Below are 17420 nucleotides of genomic sequence, written 5' to 3'. Positions count from 1 at the left end.
ACTTAAACCTGCACTGAATTCTGCTCTGGGGCACCCTTTGTAGTTTTCCCTCTATTAATGTGGCTGAAGACATCTTTAACTTCTCCATTGGCTGTAGCAGAATATATTGATTTTATAGTTTATTTTCAGTGACAAATCATTTGTTGGAAATATATTATTGGATAAATTTCAATATCTTGTTAAGGGATGTTTTGTTTTTTGTTTTTTGGAATGTAGGGGATACTACTTAGTAAAGACCATTGCCTTTGGAATTCAACCTGGGTTTGAATCTTGGATTTGCCATTTAGTAGTTATGGGGCTTTGGAATACTAATTTCACTTTTCTTTTTTTTCTTTTCTTTTTCTTTTTTTTTTTTTTTTTGAGATGGAGTCTCACTCTGTCTCCCAGGCTGGAGTACAGTGGCGCGATCTCGGCTCACTGCAACCTCCGCCTCCTGGGTTCAAGTGATTCTCCTGCCTCAGTCTCCTGAGTAGCTGGGACTACAGGAGCGCGCCACCACGCCCAGCTAATTTTTGTATTTTTCAGTAGAAACGGGGTTTCACTATATTGGCCAGGCTGGTCTCAGACTCCTGACCTTGTGATCCGCCCACCTCAGCCTCCCAAAGTGCTGGGATTACAGGCGTGAGCCACCATGCCCGCCCTTATTTCACTTTTCTAAGCATCATTTTCTCATCTCTAAAATTAATATAAAAAGAAAAAAACTACCCATATATGACTATTATGAGGATTGAATGAGAAAATGATATTAAAGACAGACCACAAAACAAAAATGAGACATTCTCTTCCTGCTTTTACTCTATGTACATACATCTGTGTGTGTATTCCTTTACCATCTCTCTATATTTCACTATGCAAACCATGGTGATATATGTGATAAAGCAGTACCTGCAAGAAGTTCCTGTGAAGCTATAGTTACATATGTAACAAAGGAGGACTACACATAATTAGAATATCAAGGTACAAAACTGTGGACTGCAGATCAGTGGTTGTCAGCCTGCTTTCAGCCAGAACGCACCTGAGTAATGGTGATTCACAAGGACACACTCCCCTTTTAAGCCTGGTTTCTGGTGTGTCAACACATGCCCTATTATTCTTACTCACCAGGATTGAAAGTGAGTAAGTGTAGTGTTAGGGTAGCAGTAGCTCTGAAATCAATCATTTTTTTTTTGAAAAAAAAATTACATTATTAGCAAATCTCATCACTTTCCCTGCTAGCAGGCACAATGATTTGGCTGATGTTGAGAAACTGTCAGAAAAGGGCCAGAAACTAAAATGTCTGCAAGGCCAGGCTGATAAATGAGTGAAGTGAACTGAATAGGAGAACCCACAGGAAGCCATTAGGAAGACCTTGGTGCACAAGAGTACACGTACACACACACACACACACACACCCACACACCTCTGAACGTTCACATGCTCACCAGCTCCAGCACATCACAGGTCCAGTAATGCCAGCTCCTCTAGTGTCTCAAAAAGCGAGAAGTGGCTAACGCCTGTAATCCCAGCACTCTGGGAGGCAGAGGCAGGCGGATCACAAGGTCAGGAGATCGAGAACATCCTGGTTAACACGGTCAAACCCCATCTTTACTAAAAATACAAAAAATTAGCCGGGTGTAGTGGCGGACACCTATAGTCCCAGCTACTCGGGAGGCTGAGGCAGGAGAATGGCGTGAACCCGGGAGACAGAGCTTGCAGTGAGCCGAGATCATGCCACTGCACTCCAGCCTGGGCGACAGAGCGAGACTCCGTCTCAAAAACAAACAAACAAAAAAACAAACAAAAAAAACAGCCAGAAATCTGGAATTTTATGTGAAATCTCTGGATTTTATTCAAATCATTTTAAAACAGTACAAGACAAGTCAAACACGTTCATCATTTACAAGACCTATGGGCTATTAGTCTGTAACTAAACTTCTTCAGACCAAATGTCTTTGATTCCATACTCTTGTCAGCAAAATCACTGAGCATGCAATCTAGAATATAATTTATAAATTATAAGCAAGTACTAAAAATCTGTAAATTAAATATAAATAATGCCTTTTTTCTCTTAGGAAGAAAGCAAACATAAATATGTTGATGCTTTTGTAGTTCATAAGCATGATGATTAGGTGTTCACATTCAAGTGTGGGATGTGCCATCCTCAAACCTTGTCATGATGTCAACATTTTGCCCATCTGACATGAAAGTAAATAGCAGATAAATAGATGTTCTCACATTTCCCTTCGACACTCTCATGAATCTCTGTGGGTGTGCAGCGCCGTGGAGACCACCACTTGGACCCGGGGAGCTGTAGGGATTGGAGACAGGGGGACCTAAAGAAGTAAAAGTCAGTCCATTTCTCCTGCTCTTCCACTCCTGACACTCAAATTCTCAATTCCTCTCTCAAAGCAGCCACTATAAAGAGTTGTGTTTTTTTTTTCCTTTCTGTGTGTATTTTTTGTTTTCATTAATTTATTCTAAAGAAACGTTTTTCAGCACCTGGGGGCAAATATGGCTGCCCACATGGGACTTTACATTCTGTTAGGGGAGACAACTAATAAAAAACTAAATATGAAATAATGAAAAAAACAATAAACATGAAATACGGTGGGGCACATCTGTAATCCCAACATGTTGGGAGATCGTGGTGGGTGAATCACTTGAGCCCAGGAGTTTGAGACCAGCTTGGGCAACAAAACAAAACCTTATCCTTACTTAAAAAAAAAAAAAATGAGGCCAGCAAGAGCAACAATAGCAATGATTCCCTTTCTTGTGTCTGTGTTCCTTTGCTCTGTAACTCTGAGTATACTTTCCACTTTGGCTCTGACCTTGACCATGTGACTTGCTTTGACCAACGAAATATGACACAGTAGAGGCTTGAAGAGTCCTTGTGGTTTGGGCTCTTGGACCCCCGCTGTCATGTGATGAACTAGGCTCACCTTCTTGATGAGGAGAGAAACATAGTCCAGTCATCTCATCACTGCAGCCAACACGAAGACACGTGTCAGGCATTTGAGTGAGGTCATCTGGAACCAGTCAGCCCCAGCTAAACTGCCAACTGACCACGGATGCATGAGTGAGCCTAGCTAAGATCAGCCAGAAGAACCGCCTAGCAAAATTGTGAACTAAATAGATGGTTGTTTTAAGCCACTGGGATTTGAGTTGGTTTGTTATGCAGCACAAGGTAATTGATACAAGCTGCAGCATGAATCAGATACCGTGCTGGGATCTCTCTTTACCATCATCCTGGGGCTGTCCTCTGCTTTTTTTCCTGTATTGGATCTCATGTTTCTAGTAATCCACATTTTCCTCTTGCTTGATTTCCTTCAGTGACTTCCCAAGGAAGAGTACATGAGCAGTAAATTAATTGTATGAAATCTTGCATGTCTGAAAATGTCTTTTTTTTTTTTTTAATTTTTTTCGATTCTTGTGTTTAAGTGCTAGTTTGGTTGGAAGTAGAATTTTAGATCGTTAATTATTTTCTCTTAACATTTTGAAAACCTTTCTCCGTTGCTTTGTAGCCAGTCCTCCTGTTCACAAGTTAAAAGTCTATGCCAAAAGATGATGAGACCGCCACTTAATATCTGAAATAAAAGGACAAAGCTGAATTTACTCCTTGCTCTAGTGAGAGCTATGATGGTCAATAGTGGCATGCACTTGTAGTCCCAGCTACTCAGGGAGCTTAGGTGGGAGGATTGCTTAAACCCAGGAGGTCCAGGCTGCAGTGGGCTATGATCATGCCATTGCACTCCAGCCTGGGTGACTAAGAAGGATCCTGTCTCAAAAAAAGAAACAAAGAAAGAAAATAAAATATTCCTTTCAGCTATGTATTTAATTTTCAAGATCTTCTGTATGTGTTTTGTTCCATTTATTTATTCGCTTGTTTATTTTTGCGTAGAATTCTTGTCTTGTCTTGTGGTTATAGTAGCTTCTGTTTGTGAGATGTTTGACTTTTATTTTATCTTCATTTCCTTGACATTACTTTTTTTCTTTATTCATTTTCTATCTTCCAAGTTAAAGGCTTTCCTCACATATCTTATCATCTTTGTATCTGATAATATTTAAGAATGAGATACTGAAACACTGGCTGGAAGCCCTGAGAATATGAGAGCTGGGCTGGTCTGATGTGGGTTTCACTGTAAGAGCATCACGGTGGGTTGGGTCTACTGAGGGAACTTCCGATGTCAATATCCTTCCAAGGTCAGGTCTTTCATCATGGACCAAGCATATTTCCCAGAGAAGACTCCATGTCCTGCCTGGAGGGTGAAGGTCTAACTTTCAGTGTTCTTGGCCCAGAGAAGGAAAAGATGGATATGTATTGGGTATCCCAGAAGCTAATATGCATGAATTCACTTAATCCACTATTTTCAGTACAATTCTCTCACACTCAACTGCACTGGTGTTCTTCCAGTGTAGAACCATCTATTTTACCCCATTCTGGAAATAAACTTCACCCTTTTGCCAGTTAAGGAAGGTGCAGTCTCTGGGATGCTACACAGATCTGGGGAGAAGGCTAGGGATCCAATCAAATTCCTCCTAAAGAATACTTCCAAACAATCCTCCTTATTTAGTCCACATCCCTTTTACCCTCACTTCTTCAGGGACCTGCTGCCATTAGTTTCCAAGTCTTCAGATATGCTATAAATCAGATTAGTTTTTAGTTTTCTCTTCTGCCTGGTGGGATTTAAATTTCTCAAATCTGCTCATTTTATCACTATGTATTCATCTGTTTTCCAGCTTCCAAAATTTTCCCTTCTTCAGCTCTCTCCATCTATTGGGTTTAAGCCTTAAAATATCTATTTACTGGTAGTTTTACTGGGATTTCCAGAAGTCAACAAAATAGAATTGTATGTTAGTCTCCTACCTTTACGCAAAGCTTGCTTTTCATTTTCTATTTACGGGAAGTGTGTTAATGGCTTCATAACTGAATCTAGCTTATAATTTATTTGTGATAGATCTAAAACTGGTTAATGAAAGATGGCTTCAATTACAGTAGGCTTAAAGCAATGTCTTTCTCCTTAAAAATACAGAAAAGAAAAAGCAACTCAGCATTAACCCAGTGAAGGGGCATACAGATAAGTCAAGATTTGTATATGGGGGACGGGCGCGGTGGATCATGCCTGTAATCCTAGCACTTTGGGAGGCCAAGGTGGGTGGATCAGCTGAGGTCAGGATTTCAAGACCAGCCTAGCCAACATGGTGAAACTCCGTCTCTACTACAAATACAAAAATTAGCCTGGTGTGGTGGCACATGCCTGTAATCCCAGCTACTCAGGAGGCTGAGGCATGAGAATAGCTTGAACCTGGGGGCAGAGGTGGCAGTGAGCCGAGATCACACCACTGTACTCCAGCCTGGGCGACAGAGCGAGACTGTCTCAAAAACAAAAACAAAAGTTAAAAAAAAGATTTCTGTATGGGAATATTCTTTCCGTGCGTTTGTATGCCCTTGCTAAAATGCAGGTTGCATAACAGCCTTAATAAGAAAATTCCTAAGCCTGTGGAAACTTGTGGGAGGGGTGTAGTCATGCATAATCTCACATCGAAATCTGCCAAGGCAGTGAATACTATAGAATCCACAACTTCAGTTTTCATTCTGCCCCACAGCTCAGAGCTGGAAACATATGTGCTTATGAATCTTTGTCAAGTTAATCACTTTTTCCTTTTGCACCAAAAATTTAAAACAGACTTCTTAACAACTGTCGCTAGCGTAATCTGTTTACTAAAATCATATGATAAATCACACTCGAGGTAAGTTACTGTTGTTCTGCAAGTTCCTGTTACTCTGTTAATGGCTGTCATTTTTTCCCAGGGTTGTGCTCTCCTGCAGCGTTTTGCGGACGGCTGGCTATCGTACCCAGAATCAATCACACTGGGACACTGAAAAAAAAAAAAAAAGGAAAGTAAGTAGAGTCAGCTATTTCATCTCTTTGTGAAACGTCTCCCCATTCTCGGCCTGAAACCATAATTTACCTTCCCAACCTTAAGAAAATCTTTTCTGCATTCTGCTACTTCTTGAAAGTTGCCTTTGACCTTCCAGTGGTCTTCTCTCACTTCCATTCTCTTTCAGCCCTGGCAGCATTTGCGAAGATGACTCAGACCCTCTTTACTGAAAGATAATTTATAAAACAACTCACATGTCATAGCCTCCGCAGAAAAACTTCATTTCCCACTTCAAACCCAAAGTTTCCCTCCTTTAACTATATCCTAATTGGTAATAACAAAAGCACACATTGAACAATGACTTAGACATTGTGCTAAGCACTTTACATATATTAACTCTTCTCACCATCCCAATAACACTATGAAATACAATCTATTGTTATATCCATTTTAATAAATAAGAAAATAGAATCCAGAGAGTTTATGTAATGTGCTCAAGGAAAAACATTGCTCAGTGGCATGCCATTTGGTAATTGGTACCACCAACCATGCAGTCATTTGTCCACAACAGAAACCTAAGAATCAGGATTAATTGCTTTCTCTCCCGTTCTCTCCACATTCTTACCATCTTAGGCCAAACTACCACCATGTCTCACCCAGACCACTGCACCAGTCTTCCAACTATTTCCATTAATGTTCCTTTATAGACTATTCTCCATATAAATGACATATGAATTTGATAAATCCATAATCATAATGAGAGATTTGTAAAAACCTCTTTTTTTTTTTTTTTTTTGAGACGGAGTTTCACTCTTTTCGCCCAGGCTGGAGTGTAATGGCTTGTAATGGCACTCTCTGGGCTCACCACAACCTCGGCCTCCCAGGTTCAAGCGATTTCCCTGCCTCAGCTTCCTGAGTAGCTGGGATTACAGGCATGTGCCACCATGCCTGGCTAATTTTGTATTTTTAGTAGAGACGGGGTTTCTCCATGTTGGTCAGGCTGTTCTCGAACTCCTGACCTCAGGTGATCCACCTGCCTCAGCCTCCCAAAGTTCTGGGATTACAGGCATGAGCCACTGTAGCTGGCTGGTAAAAACCTCTTTCAAAAACTGACTTCATGCAGACAAAATAGTCATATGACTCAAAAACATTTATTTTTATTGTGCAAATAACACAATTAATGATCCAAATCTTACGGAAATATGTGGAACACTACACACACACACACACACACAAATAAAGAATACACAACAACACTTAGAACATTTACAAAAATTGGCTGGATGTGGTGGCTCACACCTGTAATCCCAGCACTTTGGGAGGCCGAGGCAGGCGGATCACTTGAGGTCAGGAGTTTGAGACCAGCCTGGCCAACATGGTGAAACCCCATCTCTACTAAAAATACAAAAATTAGCCAGGAATGGTGGCACATGCCTGTAGTCCCAGCTACTCGGGAGGCTGAGACAGGAGAATAGCTTAACCCAGGAGGCGGAGATTGCAGTGAGCCGAGATCGCACCACTGCATTCCAGCCTGGGTGACAAAGCAAGACTCCATCTGAAAAAAAAAAAAAGTTTACAAAAATTGACTATGTCTTATGTCTCAAAGTGAGTCAACAAACAACACAGTCATTATTATATAGACCATATTCCCTGATCACAATATAATAAAGTTACAAATCAGGAGCAAAAGGATAGTTAAGCCCTCTGTGTGTTAACTCTTCTTTACTCTTCCTCTATAAAAAGGAACTAGCATTTCCCAGCTCCCTTGGTCTCTGGTAACCTGGTAGGCTCTGCAATGGGAAGCACTGACTGCAACCTGGGGAGTCACAGGGGGTAAAGGAAAGATGTTCCCCACTTCCTGTGGGGGGCGCGAGGAGAGGATTCCTTACAGAGAAATTTATATCCCAAAAAGCAAGTTCTGGTTTTGAGCCTCGTCCTCATTTTGCTGACTTCTTTGCACTTTGTTCACCAAGCTAACCTTTTTCCTTTCTTTCACCATTTCTGTATAATTCCTTGATTTTTTATTTATTTATATATACATATTTTTTTTGAGGTGGAGTTTCGCTCTTGTCACCCAGGCTGGAGTGCAGTGGCACGATCCCGGCTTACTGCAACCTCTGCCTCCCAGGTTCAAGCGATTCTCCTGTCTCAGCCTCCTGAGGAGCTGGGATTACAGGCACCCGCCACTACACCCGGCTAATTTTTGGTATTTTTAGTAGAGACAGGGTTTCACCATGTTAGCCAGGCTGGTCTCGAACTCCTGACCTCAGGTGATCTGCCCACCACGGCCTCCCAAAGTGCTGAGATTACAGGCGTGAGCCACTGCTCCCGGCCTCTGATTTTTATACCTCTGTAATGCCCTCTTGAATCCCTTCTCCTCTTTCTATTTTCGTTGCGACTAGTCCTCTGGCCGCTCACCTGGAAAGGCAGTGGAGAGGGTTGTAACTCTGGGAGTTGAATTATAACTAATCTTCTAATGATGGTGTTTAACAAAAGCCACGTTAAAGGCAAAGTGCTTCTGTTTCGAAAAATACTCTCAAACCCAGTTTTCTCTTGGCCCTCACACCACCACAGCAGCAATCAACAACACAGAAGAAGACTTCTTTGCCTAAATATGTGGGGAATTTCCCCACTCACACAGCAGCAGACACCAGCTGGATGTCCTGCAATTCAGTTCCGACACTATCTACCTGGAGATAGCATCAGATTCTATCGGCTTGGGGCTTAGTCCCCAGAACTGCCCATTCCACAGACACCCATTGCAGATGTGGGCCTCTGGGACTTCCGACCACCCAGCTTCAAGCTGGGGTTCCTACACCTTCTCTTTGTGTTCGGTTAATTTGCTAGAGCAGCTCACAGAACTCAGGAAAACACTTACGTTTACTGGTTGGTTATAAAGGGCATTACAAAGGATAGAGACGGAGAGATGCGTAGGGTGAGGTATGGGGGAAGAGGCGCGGAACTCCCATCCCCTCCCTTGGCGGTCACCGTCCAGGAACCTCCGTGTGTTCAGCTATCTGGAAGCTCCCTGAATCCATTCCTCTTGGGTTTTTGTGGAAGATTCATGATATCAGCATTTCTTCCCCCGGCTTATAGGGCAGGAGCATCTCTGGAGAGGATCTTAAGACCCGTAGTCAGAAAGGTGGGGTAACACTAGACTCCTGCCTTCCGGAAGGTGAAAGAAGGGCAGGAAAAGGTCAGAGAGATTCTGTTTTCTGAATCTGCTCCTGAGGCCTAACACACCCAACGTTATAACGAAAGGTTGTAACGAGGGCTCTGGGAGATATGGTCCAGGAACTGTGGACGGAAATGTGTGTGTGTGTGTGTGTGTGTGTGTGTGTGTGTGTGTATAAAATAACACCACAGCTTCCTAGCCAGAAAGAAGAGGAGGCCGACCTTGACTGTAACGTCTTAATGCTGTTAACACAACTGAGAAAAACAAGTGTCAGTCAGATGGGGCATTGGCAACTGGAAAACAACAGCAAACGCTAAGGCCAGCGGGTCTGGTCAAGTTAGTTCAGGATGCCTCTCTGTTGTGATTATTTTGTTGGATTTAACTTCTCTAGAACCAAATGTAACCAGTCTCTACATTTCTGGCAATCTCACACCGTTCCTTCAGTGATCCATGCTCGAAATGTGTAAATGATCGCTGACTCTTCTTCCCCTGTAGTCCTCACTATCTACTTGATTGAGCCTTTTTGACGCTTACTCATTTTTTTTCTCTTCCCTCCTCCCAGCCAACCATAATTTCAGGTGCTTATTAAAACACACTCAGATTAATCCCTCCAACTAGACCTCTTTGACTCTTCCTGACCCTCCGAAGGGTCTTGCCCTACTATTAGGTAATGACATAAGACCCAGGAATACGTATAAGGATTCCCACTGGCCTCCATCCTGGTATTTAAAACAGGCACAGTGCTCACACCTGTAATTCCAGCACTTTGGGAGGCCAAGGCTGGAGGACTGCTTGAGTCCAGGAGTTCAAGGCCAGCCTGGGCAACACAGGGAGAATTCCTCCCCGCTCCATCTCTACCAAAAAATAAATTGAAAACAAAAAACAAAACTAGCCATTTGTAGTTCCCAACTACTTAGTAGGCTGAGGTGGGAGGATTGTTTGAGCCTGGGAGGTCAAGGCTGCAGTGAGCCATGATTGCCCCACTGCACCTAGCCAGGTGAAAGAGTGAGACCCTGTCTTAAAAATAAAAAAATTAATGAATTAAACAAAACAGGCCTCACTTTCCTCAGGGAACCCTGGATCCTCTCCCTACCCCGGACACAGTAGGTTCAGTTGGGTGAGTTCTCTGCTTTCCTCTAAACATGTTATGCTCACACTTGGCCCCCAGGGTTTGCACTCAGGGTGCCCAACTCACAGCCATACTGCAAAGTCCCACTTCCTCCTTGAGTCCTTTGCTGATATGCCCTGGTTTGCACCGATTCCTACCCTGGCTTTCTTTAGAGCCAAAGACATTTAGGCAAGGGCGGATGGGCCATGTTGCTAAGGAGGCTTACCCTTGAGGGCCCCTTAACTTGGACAGTCCCCTCCAAGACGGTATACCTAATTTTTATTTATAATTTTGTATTGTCTTAAGAAGATCATTTAAATTGTAAAAGCCTCAGGCCCCACGCAATCTGGGTCTGTCCCTGAATTTAGACATTAATTTATATTCTTTTCTTGAAGGATTTTCTAACTGGTTAATGTACAACAAACCTGTTTTCTCAACTTAGTATGAGCTTCTTTGCTAAATAATGCTGTGCAGTATATAGTGTGGTGGTTGAAAGGGTCATCAGTAGAGTCCCACAGACCTGTGTCCAAAGATCACTTCTGCCGTTTCCTAGAGATGTGGCTTTTGGGCAAGTTTAAATTTTCATCTTCATTGATCTTCAGCTTCCTCAGCTGTTAAATGGGAATGATTATGGTGAAGCTTGCGTTATGACTTTCAGAGGCCCAAGGCACTTTTGCCTTCATAGGCCCCTTTCTCCATGAAAATGATTACCAACTATATTTTGTGACTGTGTTGGTAAAAAGGCTAATATAATTCAACAGGGATTCTGTTCTTTTTTTTTCCTTTCTGATGCTAAAATAAACAAAAACATTTTCATGAGCCCCTAATAGTATCATGGACCCTTGACATAGTGCCTAGTGAGCCTGATGGATAAGTTGACCCTGATTATAGAGCACACAGAGAAGCCTGGTGAATAATAAATGAGACAGTGTACATACAACATTCGACAAAGTGCTGGTGTGTATTAGGTGCTCAGCGGACGTCAGATATTACTTTTGTTATTATTATATGCCTCTTTCATATAGAAATGCTTACTAAATGGGATTGAATAGAGCTTATTTTACACTAAACCATTTGTAGCAATGGGAGTTTGGAAACAGATATCACTTTCTTATATATTATTATAGAATGTCAATTAAAGCTTTTCTGCTTCCCGACTTGGTACCCATCCTGTATTTACAAGCAGTTATTGCCTACGGACCAGGTGCTTAGATGTCTTGAATTTCAACAGAGCTCCTTAAACACTAGGTTCCCAAGCTCCACTCAAGAGATTCTGACTCAGTGGCTCTGGAGGGAGATCTGAAAATAAGTCCTTAAAAAAATCTTACTCCCTTGGTGATTTTGAAGGGCAGCTAAATTTGTTGGAAACCACTATCGTAGGCAAGCCGGTAGAGGTCGGTGGCAGCTGAAAGAGTGGTATACAGGGGCATGAGCTTACCTCTTCCTAAACTCTGTAACACCCACCCTCAATCACTGCAAATAAAATGAAGTGTCTGCTATGCAAATGCAGCTTCCAGACAAGTCCCCTAGGCACTCCCTTCCCAATCAGATTGTACCACCAGCCCCCCTTAGTAAAGTAATTTTGGAGCAGTCTGCAGAAGAGATATAATTCATATTGTAGCTTTCAAGGAACTTCCAGGATAGATATCAACACAAAACCAAGGTAGCATACTTTTAAGATTTTAAGGACCGAATGGGTACTGTGGACATTGAGCACTCAGAAGAGGAAGCAATCATGATAGACTGAGTTGCTGGGGGAGCCTCAAAGTGAAGAGCAACTTACGTTGAATCATGAAAGAAGGTGGACCTGAGGCACTGAGACAGGAAAAAAAGAATAATAGACTGGGGGTTAGGGGATGCGGGAATAAAACTGGCTTTGCCACACGCTAGCTGGGTGTCTTTGAAAATGAAGATATGAAAAAATGTAAACCTGTCAACACCTATTCCGAACAAGAGAAACCTGGTATAAAAATGCTAATACTTGCAAAAATACAATTTAAGACAAAAAAGCATTATTAAGAATAAAGAGGAGGCCGTGTGTGGTGGCTCACACCTGTAATCCCAGCATTTTGGGAGGCCGAGGTGGGCAGATCACAAGGTCAAGAGATCGAGATCATCCTGACTAATATGGTGAAACCCTGTCTCTACTAAAAATACGAAAAATTAGCCGTGCCTATAATCCCAGCTACTTGGGAGGCTGAGGCAGGAGAATTGTTTGAACCCAGGAGGCGGAGGTTGCAATGAGCCAAGATTGCGCCACTGCGCTCCAGCCTGGGCAACAGAGCGAGACTCCGTCTTAAAAAATAAAAATAAAGAAAATAAAGAAGGATACAACACCCTGATAAGGAACAGTTCACCAAGAGGATAGAATCATCATGTACTTGTATGCACTAAAAAAAGAAAAAATGTCCTGGAATATGTTAATTCTCAAACTGGGAGAATTGACACATGCACATCAGATAATGATGGATGAAGTATTTAAAACATAATAAGGACAAAGAATAAGTGATTTGAACAAGAAGGAAAAACCAAGGCACAGAGCAATGAAATAACTTGCCCAAGGTCTTGTAGCTAGTAAGTGAAGAGCTGGGATCCAGACCCAGGAAATCTGCTTTTATGCCACCCTCAGCTAAAGTTTCATCTTGAGTGATAGAGCCTTAAAATGTGTTTACACCAAAAAGAAATATTAAGGATAAGTCAATTAAGCATTTAATATACAATTCAAGAAGTTAGAAAAGAAAGAAGAGTCCGGGCGCAGCGGCTCAAGCCTGTAATCCCAGCACTTCGGGAGGCTGAGGTGGGCAGATCACGACCTCAGGAGTTTGAGACCAGCCAGGCCAAAATGGTGAAACCTCTTCTCTACTAAAAATACAAAAAGATTAGCTGGGCATGTTGGCCCGTGCCTGTAATCCCAGCTACTTAGGAGGCTGAGGCCGGAGAATCGCTTGAACCTGTGAGACGGAGGTTGCAGTAAGCCGAGATCATGCCACTGCACTCCAGCGTGGGCGACAGAGCGAGACTCCATCTCAAAAAAAAAAGAAGAAAAGAAAAGAAAGAAGAAATATCCAAAAGGAAAGAGAATGCAAAGTAAAAACAAGAATAAAAAAGAAGCTGGGCACAGTGGATCACACCTGTAATCCCAGTACTTTGAGAGGCTGAGGAGGGCAGATCTCTGGAGCCTAGGAGTTGGAGACCAGCCTGGGCAACATGGCGAAAACCCATCTCTACAAAAATTACAAAATTAGCCAGGATGGGAGACACGCATGTGTGGTTCCAGTTACTCGGGAGGCTGAGGTGGGAGGATCACCCGAGTGCAGGAAGTTGAGGCTGCAGAGTGAGCCATGAAAATGGTAACTATGTGAGGTGATGGATATGTCCATTAATTTTGTGGTGATCATTTTACAATCACATATTGATATATGTATCAATATGTTTTGATACATATATCAAAACATCAAGGCCAGGTGTGGTGGCTCACACGTGTAATTCTAGCATTTTGGGAGGCTGAGGTGGGAGGCTTGCTTGAGCCCAGAAGTTGGAGACCAACCTGGGCAACATAGTGAAGCCCTGTCTCTATAAATAAATAAATAAATAAATAAAATAATAAAAAATTTGAAGGGTAATTTTGTTTTATAGTATACATATAATCATATAACTTTGCTATTTGCATATGGAGGGCGACAGTGAATATTCATTGTCAAGAAGGGCTTTGGATTCAGAAAAGGTCGGATTTTTTATTCCAATTGAAAATGGTCTGGAAATACACATGCACAGTTGTTTGTCCTTGTTCACTCTCTCTTTCTTTCTCTCTCTCTCTCTCTTTTTTTTTTTTTTTTTTTTTTGAGACGGATTTCACTCTGTTGCCAAGGCTGGAGTGCAGTGGTACAGTCTCGGCTCACTGCAACCTCTGCCTCCCAGGTTCAAGTGATTCTCCTGCCTCGGCCTCCCGAGTAGTTAGGATTACAGGCATGTGCCGCCACGCCCAGCTAATTTTGCATTTTAGTAGAGACAGGGTTTCTCCATGTTGGTCAGGCTGGTCTCAACCTCCCAACCTCAGGTGATCCGGCCGCCTCGGCCTCCCAAAGTGCTGGGATTACAGGCATGAGCCACCGCCTCCCACCTGCAGTTGGCTGTTTGTTGTTTTTTTGTTTCTTTGTTTTGGTTTTTTATGCTGCCCCCCCCCCGTTCTTTGTTTTACAGAAAAAAACAGGCCCAAATTGAAGGCTATTCTTTGACGTAACTGGCCAACACTCTTCAAAAATGTTCATGTGAAAATAAAGATTGAGAAACCATTAATGCTAATTTCCTGATATTAATCATTGAATATTTATTATTAATTAGTCTGAAACTATGTTACAATAGTTACTAAGTATACATAGACTATGTAGAAACTCTGTGCTCCATTGCTAACAGAGTGCACATTGATGCAATTTCCCTGAAGGATAATTTGTCAATACCCTTCAAAAGCAGAAACGTACATACTTTTTGATCAAAAATTCCGCTTATAAGCAATTGTCCTACAGAGTTGGTTTCACATGTGTGAAACGGTTTAAGTAAAATTGCGTATTCATTATAAGGGCAGCAGGCCGGGTGTGGTGGCACACACCTGTAATTTCAGCACTTTGGGAGGCCGAGGTGGGCAGATCACTTGAGGTCAGAAGTTCCAGACCAGCCTGGGCAACATGGTGAAACCTCGTCTCTGCTAAAAATACAAAAATTAGTCGGGCGTGGTGGCACATACCTGTAATCCCAGCTATTCAGGAGAGTGAGGCAAGAGAATCGCTTCAACCTGGGAGGTGGAAATTGCAGTGAGCTGAGCTCATACCTTTGCCCTCTAGCGTGGGCGACAGACTTAGACTCTATCTCAAAAGAAAAAAAGAAAAAAGACATTGTAAAGGCAGAGTTTGGAAGCAATGTACATAACAGTAATGGGATTTTTTTTTTTTTTTTTTTTGAGATGGAGTCTCCCTCTGTCACCCAGGCTGCAGTACAATGGCGCGGTCTCAGCTCACTGCACCCTCCGCCTGCTGGGTTCAAGTGATTCTCCTGCCTCAGCCTCTGGAGTAGCTGGGATTACAGGCGCCCGCTACCATGCCTGGCTAATCTTTGTATTTTTAGTAGAGACGGGGTTTCACCATGTTGGCCAGGCTGGTCTCGAACTGCTGACCTCATGATTTGCCTGCCTCGGCCTCCCAAAGTGCTGGGATTACAGGTGTGAGCCACCGCACCCGGCCAGTAATGGGATGGTTTTAAGTAAATTATGATATACTTTTAAAATATAGTAAAATGGACACAATAGATTCCTATAAATGTACTTTTCTGGAAAGAATCCCAAGAATAGGGTTATTATTAACAGAAAAAAGTAAAGCATAGAACATTCGGTAGAATATGCCCTCATTTGTGTGTGGGAAAAGGTATATGTGTATGTATGTATATGCATTTATTTTATTATGCACCTATCTATATTTTGTATGCACATATACACATATATTTGTATACTTCTGTATATGTTTATATACATATATTTGTATACATTGGTATATGTATATATTTATTCATTAATAGGATAGCTCTCTAATGATGCCTAAGAAAGTTGAGAAAATTTTGGCCTCAGAAAGGAACTGAGTTGCTGGAAGAGAGAGGGTAAGGGAGACTTACCTCAGTATTTCCAGTATTTCACTTTGTGTTTTGTGCAAAATATGAGTATTCCTATTTTAAAAAATTAATTAATAAAAATACTATGTAGAATGTTAGAGAGCCAATATGAAATCAATAGAAAAGAGTGAACATTTTTTAATAACATCAGTTAATAACATCAGTGCAAGCAGATGAAGAAGGAACTTGTACTGAACAATTCTCCAAATATAGAAATAATTTGATTTTTTTTCTCCAAAGGCAGAAGAACAAGGGGCAGGAAGCCAGAGAAAGTTAGACAAACATGGCATGTTCAGAAATCTGTTTCCAGCTTAAAGGTTATCTTTTTATAGGCTGAGGATTATCACGTGATCCATTTCTTCTTTTTCAAAACCAAAGTAAAGTGGTTAATTTTATGGTATATAAATTATACCTCAATTTAATAAATACATTAACTTTTAAGAAGTTAAGGATGATGATACATTCATCGGCCATCATATTAGCCGGGCGTGGTGGCGTGTGCCTGTAATCCCAGGTACTGCAGAGGCTGAGGCAGGAGAATTGCTTGAAGCTGGGAAGCCGAGGTTGCAGGGAGCCGAGATCGTGCCACTGCACTCCAGCCTGGGCGACAGAATGAGACCCTGTCTCAAAATAAATAAATAAATAAAATTTAAAAAATCAAAATTACTATATAATAATAGTTAAAATAAAAAGTTTAAAACCAAAAAAATTTATTTAGCAATAAAATGAAAGAAAGTTTGTTTTTTTTTTGAGACAGAGGTTTGTTCTGTCGCCCATGCTGGAGTGCAGTAGTGTGCTCTCAGCTCACTGCAACCTCTGCCTCCCGGGTTCTAGTGATTCTCCTGCCTCAGCCTCCCAAGGAGCTGGGATTACAGGTGTGTGCCACCATGCCCAGCTAATTTTTGTATTTTTGGTAGAGACTGGGTTTCACCACGTTGGCCAGGCTGGTCTCGAACTCCTGACCTCAAGTGATCCCCCTGACTCACCTCCCAAAGTGCTGGAATTACAGGCATGAGCCACCGTGCCCAGCCAGAAAGGGAAGTATTGATACCCGCAACAACTTGGATAAATCAGAAAGGCATTATGCTAACTGAAAGAAGCCAGTGTTCAAGATTAGAGGCTGTCAGACTCCGTTCACATGACATTCTCAAAGACAAAACTATAGGAAGAAAGAACAGGTTAGTGGTTTTCGGAAGCTAGGGCTAGGTGAGTATAAAGGGATAACAGGAGGGAGTTTTTAGGGAGTGATGGAATTGTTCTGTATCCTTATCATGGTGATCTGCTGGGTGCGGTGGCTCACGCCTGTAATGCCAGCATCTTCAGAGGCCGAGGCGGGCGGATCACTTGAGGTCAGGGGTTCAAGACCAGCCTGGCCAACATGGCGAAACTCTGTCTCTATTAAAAATACAAAAAATTAGCCGGGCATGGTGGCAGATGCCTGTAATCCCAGCTACAGGGGAGGCTGAGGCAGGAGAATTGGTTGAACCTGGGAGGCGAAGGTTGCAGTGAGCCAAGATCATGCCATTGCACTCCAGCCTGGGCAACAGAGTGAGACCCTGTCTCAAAATAAATAAATAAATTAATTAATTAAATTTAAAAACTCAAAACCACTACCTAATAATA

The 17420-nt window shown here is 42.1% G+C and overlaps 1 non-coding gene across 1 annotated transcript; it reads left to right on the top strand.

The window, feature by feature from the left end:
- Positions 1 to 2076: 2076 nt before the first annotated feature.
- On the top strand, positions 2077 to 2180 carry LOC112208521 (small nucleolar RNA U13). The gene has a single exon (XR_002942997.1). It is a non-coding gene; the product is annotated as a small nucleolar RNA U13 (small nucleolar RNA).
- The last annotated feature ends 15240 nt before the right edge of the window (positions 2181 to 17420 follow it).

The sequence above is a fragment of the Pan troglodytes genome, chromosome 13, assembly GCF_028858775.2.
Source record: "Pan troglodytes isolate AG18354 chromosome 13, NHGRI_mPanTro3-v2.0_pri, whole genome shotgun sequence".
Classification (NCBI taxonomy): Eukaryota; Metazoa; Chordata; class Mammalia; order Primates; family Hominidae; genus Pan; species Pan troglodytes.
Note: the sequence above shows the minus strand (reverse complement) of the source record. Positions and strands in the feature narration are given on the sequence as shown.